Source organism: Canis lupus, chromosome 12 (genome assembly GCF_003254725.2).
Source record: "Canis lupus dingo isolate Sandy chromosome 12, ASM325472v2, whole genome shotgun sequence".
NCBI lineage: Eukaryota > Metazoa > Chordata > Mammalia > Carnivora > Canidae > Canis > Canis lupus.
The window spans coordinates 16,560,777-16,567,912 of record NC_064254.1 but is presented as its reverse complement, the minus strand read 5'-3'; the positions used below and the strand labels follow the sequence as shown (position 1 = coordinate 16,567,912).

At 35.3% G+C, this 7,136-nt stretch overlaps 1 pseudogene; it reads right to left on the bottom strand.

The window, feature by feature from the left end:
• Positions 1-513: 513 nt before the first annotated feature.
• On the bottom strand, positions 514-792 carry LOC112641860 (anaphase-promoting complex subunit 11-like; annotated as a pseudogene).
• Between the last annotated feature and the right edge of the window lie 6,344 nt (positions 793-7,136).

Genomic DNA, 7,136 nt, shown 5'->3' with positions numbered 1-7,136 from the left:
CTCTACTTCTGATAACAAGTCTAATCTCTTTTTATGAGGTGTTTCTTTTTTGTTGTTGTTGTTAAGATACCATATACAAGTGAGAATCATACAATGTCTGTTTTATTTCATTTAGCATAATGCTTTCAAGTTCATTCATGTTATCACAAATTGTAAGATTTCCTCATTTTTAAAGGTCAAATAATATCCTGTTGAATATGTATGACCACAACTTCTTTATCCGTTTATCTGCAGATGGGTAGTTAAGTTGTTTCCATGTTTTGGTTATTATAAATAATGATGCTATGAATATGGGAATGCAAATATCAAGTTCATGGGGTTTTTTTGTTTAGGTTCAGGTAGTTTAATGAATTGTATTTATCAGATAAAAATATCAACATTTGATGGGAAAACAAATGCAGCTCCAGTCCTTGTTTCAACCTTGTCTCAGCCCAAAGGGGACTATCCACCAGGGGAGAGAATTGCTGGCCAGTCCTGTGATTGGGGCAAGTGTGAATGGGCAACAGGGCTGTCTCACTCCTTGAACTTCCACTCTTGGCAGCACATGGGGCAAAGCTGCTACATCTGCTGTACAGAGTCACTTGAGAATATAGTGCATGTAATAGCAGTGGGAACACTGACTCCATACCAGGGAGTGGGGCAGTCATTGCAGGCCACCTGGCATTCCTGGAAGCAGCCATTAAAGGTCATCTCAAAGATGTTGCAGTTCTCCTTGTCCACCCAGAGCCAAGTGGCCACAACCTTCCAACAATTAATCTTTACCTTCAAAGGTGGTGGAGCCTCCCTAACCATGCTGCCTTGTCTACCTTCTGTTTTAGTGTTATCACTTCTTAAATATATCCCCAGAAGTAGAATTGTTAGATCATATGTGAGTTCTATGTTTAATTTTTTCTTTGAGAATCTTCCATAGTGTTCTCCATTATGGGTATACCAATTTACATTCACATCCACAGTGTATAAAGGTTTCCTTAGCATTTGTTATCTTTCGTCTTTTTGGCGGCCATTCTAACAGGTAATACTTCATTGTGATTTTAACTTACATTTCCCTAATGACTAGTGATATTGAACGTTGGATTTTCCTATATCTTTGGAGAAATGTCAGTTTAGGTCCTTCGCTCATTTGTTAGCTGTGTTTTGTTTTGCTACTGAGTTGTATGCATTCTTTGTGTTTTGTATATATCATTTGCAAATATATTTTCCCATTCCAACAAAGTTTTTACTTTGTTGATGGTCTCTCTTATTGTACAGGAGCTTTTTAGTTGATGAGTTGATGTAGTCTCATTTTTTATTTTGTTGCTTGTTTTAGAGGTCATATCCAAGAAATTATTACCAAGACCCTGTCACAGAGATGTATTTCTAGATTTTCTTCTCCGAGTTTCAGGTCTCACATTTAAGAGTTAAGTCTAAGTCAAATTTTCAGTTAATTTTTATGACTGGTGTAACATGAGTTTAAGTTCTCTTTTTTACATGTGAAATCCAGTTATCCCAGCACCTTTTATTGAAAAGATTGTCTTTTCTCTATTGAATATTTTTGGTTCCTTTGTCAAATATTAGTTGAACTTACATGCTTAGGTTTATTTTCTCGGCTCTTTATTCTGTTTCATTGGTCTATTGGTCTCTTTTCCCACTAGTAATATATAGCTTTGATGACTACAGCATATAGTGTAGCTTAAAATCAGGAAGTGCATGATGCTGAGTCTTGTTTTGTTCCTTCTCAGGATTTCTTGGCAATTTGGGGTCTCTGTGGTTCCATGTAAATGTTAAGAATGTTTTTTCCCCCTTTAAAAAGTGCCATTAGAATCTTGATAGGGGGCACCTGGGTAGTTCAGTTAGTTAAATGTCTACCTTCAGCTCAGGTCATGATCCTAGGGTTTTGAGCTCTGCATGGGGCTCACTGCTCTGAGGAGAGCCCACTTCTCTGTCTCCAGCTCCCTCTGCTTGTGCATTCTCTCTCTCTCTCTCTCTCTCTCAAATAAAATCTTTGGAGATTGCATTGATCTATAGATGACTTTTAACAGTATTGATATTTTATATTAATTCACCCAATCCATGAACATGGGATGCCTTTCCATTTATCTGTGTCTTTTTCCATTTCTTTCACCCTTGTCTTATAGTTTTTAGAGACATTTCACTTCCTTTAATATCTAAGTATTTTATTATTTTTGATGATATTGTAAATGAGTTTAGAAAATTCATTGTGTATATAACTGCTATTGATTTTTATATATTAATTTTATATCCTTAATTCATTGGTTAGAACAGATTTTTTTCTGAGTGTTTAGAATTTTCTAATTAAAATTATGTTATCAGCAAGTATACTTTCTTTGATTTCTTCTTTTCCAATTCTGATGCCATTTCTTTTTCTTGCATGGTAGTACTAGAAGTCCTAGCTTGTGCAATGTTGAATAGGAGTGGTAAGGGTGGGCACCCTTGTTTTGCTCCTGATCTTACAGGAAAAGTTTTCAGTGTTTCACCATCAAGTATGATGTTAGCTGTGAGTTTGTCTTATATGACCTTTATTATGTTGATATATTTCCTTTTATGCCTAAATTGTTAAGAGTTTTTATCATAAAAAAGTTTTTATCATGAATACCTGTTGAATTTTGTCAAGTGCTTTTGCTGTATTAAGATAACCATAATTATTTTCTTTCATTCTATTATTGTGACAGATCACATTGATTTGCATATGGTGAACCATCCTTGCAGTGCAGTGATGAATCCCATTTGATCATGTTGGATAATCCTATAATATGCTGTTGAATTTGTTTTGCAAGTATTTTATTGAGAATTTTTGTATCTCTATTCATCAGGGATGTGAGTCTGGTTTCTGGTTTTGATATCAGGATAATGCTGGTTTTATACAATGACTTTGGAAGTATTCCCTCCTCTCTGATTTTTCTTGGAAGAGCTTGAGAAAGATTGATGTTAATTTTTATTGAAATATTTGATAACAGGCAGCCCGGTGGCTTAGCAGTTTAGTGCCGTCTTCAGCCCAGGACCTGATCCTGGAGACCTGGGATCGAGCCCCATGTCAGGCTCCCTGAATGGAGCCTGCTTCTCCCTCTGCCTGTGTCTCTGCCTCTCATGAATAAATAAATAAAATATTTAAAAATATATATTTCATAAGATTCAACAGTGAAGCCATTTGGTCCTGGATTTTTCTTCATTGTAAGGTTTTTAGCTGGTTCAATCTCCTTATAAGTAATTGGCCTGTTCAAGTTGTATCTAATCATCACTTTTGTCATCTGAATATGTGAATGATGTAATAATTATATCAAGATAAAAATATGACTTGCTTACATTTCCAGCTACAATAAGTTTATCCAATATATCTCATTCTATGCTACTTATATAAAGAATATGATTTTTTTGAGCAAATTTTCCTGTATCGAAGTATTCAAAACAGTTCTATACATTTACTATGCACTACACTCCAAGATTTTTGATGCTTTATACTTTGTAAATATGATATTTAGATTAAGGCATATTTACTATTTATTTTTATGAGTACTTTACCATCATATGTTAAGGGTCAATAATATGCCTTTACTAAAAAAAAAAATATGCTTACTTTTATTACTTTCAATATACATTTTTCTTGACCTATAAGAAGAGACAACTGATTACCCTATAAAGAGATAAATTTAGTATACTTAAGAATTCTTTCCCTTGTCAAATTTTTTATTTAACTATTAATGGTTTCCCAAGTATATTAAAACCCTTTATTAAACAAATTCACAGAATACCAAATCATTCATATTATAAAAATAAGAATATCAGGACCTATAATATTCACTTCTGGATATTTTCCCTAACTTCTCTATTTATATCAAGTATAACATGACTTGTACAAATAAAACAAAGTCATATTTTAATATTTTACATAATTAAAATAAAATCTGAAAAAAATAAAATAAAATCTGACTCATTTTACAATGCTTCCCAAAATATGTAGTCTATAATAAGATTATAATTTTGTAACCATTTCTGTAGAATGATTAACTGTATTGTAGAGATTGAGATTGGAGTTACAGATAAGCATATGCTCTTCTCTGCCTTCAAATAATCCTTTTAATTCAGAATATTTTCTGGATCCAAAACAAAATTTAAATTTCTCAGTTTATTAAATGATTAAAATCATGCTGCACATGTTTTTATTCATTTTTATTAAAATAAGATTTTAACTTGAAACAGAGATAAGAACAGAGATAGTGAGTAAGAGCAGGGAAGAGAGGGAGAAGCAGGCTCCCTGCTGAGCAGGAAGCCCCACATGGGGCTCAATCTCAGGACCCTAGATCATGATCCCAGCTGAAGGCAGACACTTAACCAATTGAGCCACCCAGGCACCCTTTTTTCCTTCATATTTAAACCACAGAAATTTTTATTCAATACTTGTTTTCCCTGGATTTTTTGTACCCTTTTAAAATTTATTTTTAATAAGAGAATATGCCTTCTCCAGTTCTTAACAATGTTAGAATCCTGAGATTTTTCTCATGTTAATCAAACTGGTGGTCTTACATATCCATCTGCCATCCTGGAACTTGTTTGGTTTATTTCACAAACGAGATCTACTATTTCTGGAGTACCATGGCATCATACTTTTCAGAGTGTTTTAATGGCTAGAATACATATTCTAGTTATTTTTTTCCAGATAATGTTCAAAAGAGTTTTTTAAACATTTGGTTAGTAGTTTCACTGGATAGAGCATCCTAGAGTTAAAGTCTCTGCTACATTGTTTTCCAACATCCAATGCTACCTTCATGGAACCTGGATACTAAAGAAGTATTTTCCATTAAATGGTCTCCCAGTCCCTGTAATGGGATTCTGTGCCTTGGGGTCCTCTCCCTCAGAAACCATGAAATCTTCATCTTCATTCTTGAATATAGAAATCTTATGACAATATTTCCAAATGTGAATCCTTTATAATCTTCTTTTTCTATTCTTTCTAAAATTCCTATTACATGGATCCTCTACTTTTTCCCCCATGTATTTTCCATTTCTTTTAGTTTTATCATTAACATGTTTTTACATTCCATATGCTCTTACTTTCCCAATCCTTCCTTTTTTCCCCCAAAGCATTTTCTTCTCACTTATGGAGTCATTGTTCACTCAAATGTCTCTAAGGATTCTAACTAGATATTTTTATGTTTTTCTTCCTTCACATTATCATTTTCCTCAGTTGTTAGTTTTTATTTATTATTCTAGACCTTTCTTTTTGGGCTACTTGCCTTTCTCCAAAGTCTAGTGATCTTTGGTAGTCAATACATATTAATGAATAAAAGCCTATACTGGTAAATACAGACGTTGGACATTTTCTCTGAAAATGCATTAACTCTCTTCACTCCCAAAAGTTCTTGTTCCTAAATTGGGTGGCTGACTACAAGCACTGTATGATAATCTGGCAGACTTCACGTTAGAATAAGCAGGCTGTGGAGTGGTTAGGAACTGGACACTTACCTTATGCAATTACTTCAACATCTTTAGCTGAAATTTTTTACTTCTATTTTTAGTATTCAAATAATAAATGCTGTCATATCCTCTTCCAGAGGAAAATTCTTTTTAAAAAAATATTTTATTTATTTATTCATGAGAGACATACAGAGAGAGGCAGAGACATAGAGAGAGAGAAGCAGGCTCCTCACAAAGAGCTTGATGTGGGACTCAATCTCAGGATCACAACCTGAGCCAAAGACAGACTCTCAACCACTGAGCCACCCAGATACCTTGAGGAAAATTCTTATACTAAGAAAATATAGCTGGGCCCACAATCTAGGCATATTTTATAAAATTTCTAAGTTTGAGTACAAACCAAGAGTATCCAAGAGTCTTATGAGAAAAAAGTGTTGGAAATATGTTTGTGATAATGCATAAATATTAAAGACCATGGACACATTGGATTTTGAATCCTCTCTACTCCACATGGATGGATGAATTATAAGGGATCACAGGCTCCGTAGTGTTCCAGATATAATTTCTTTGTAACAAACTGCCTCAAAGATTAGTGTCAGAGAAAACCATTTATCATACTCAGGGATTCTGCTGGACAGGAATTTGGACAAGGCACAACGGAGATGGTTCTCTCTATCCCACTGCGTCTGAGGCCTCAGATAAAAGATGCAAAGCCTCATGCCTAGAATTATCCAAAGACTCATTCCCTCATGTATGTACTGGTTTACTCTGACTGATGGTCAATAATCTCAGTTAAAAGAAAATAAAAACAAAACATGTGGAGAGTTAAGATTTTATTTAGTCATGAGAGATACAAAGAGAAAGGCAGAGACATAGGCAGAAGGAGAAGTAGGTTCCCTATGGGAAGCCTGACGGGACTCGATCCCAGGACCACAACCTGAGCCAAAGGCAGATGCTCAACCACTAAGCCATCCAGGCATTCCTCCACATGATTTTTTAAATGGACTATAACAGCTGGAGTCCAAGGACAAGAAAGCAAAGAGCAGGCCGACTCCTATCGAGTGAGGGAAAGGTGGAGCTAGGTAGGGAGAGATAGGTAGGGGGCTATGTAATCAGGCTCACAGAGATCCCCAGAATGCCGAAGTGTAATTAAACCTGAGATAAGGGAGCAAGCCAGACCACCCTGCCCTAGGTGTAGGTGGGGAGAGTGTCTTTTTATGACAGTCATCTGTGACCAACAAAGAATAACCAGACCCCTTTAATAACATTAAAGATGTTATCACCAGTCCTTATTCAAATCAAGATGGCACAAGAATCTCAAGGCCATAAGTTTCCTAGTCCTCAATAAAAGACTGCCACTACAAGTCCTCAGGGGTAACCCCTCTCACTTCTGAGAGCTTTTTCTATATCTTTGCTTAAAAAACTTCTATCACTTTACTCCCCTTGTCCGTGAGATTCATTCTTCAACTCTGTGAGACAAGAGCTAAGCTCTCCTGATCACTATAACCTTTTATGACCCAACTTCAGGAATCACATAGTATCATTTCTGCCACATTCCATTGATTTAAGCCAGACGCAAAAATAAATTCCACTTCTTGGTTGGGAATGACAAAGTTCTGGCCTTGGAATATTGCTGTGATAATTTTTGCTAACATAACCTTCCACTGTCTACCATCTGTCCCAACAATCTCCATCCTTCCAACGTACAGAATATACTCACCCCTCCT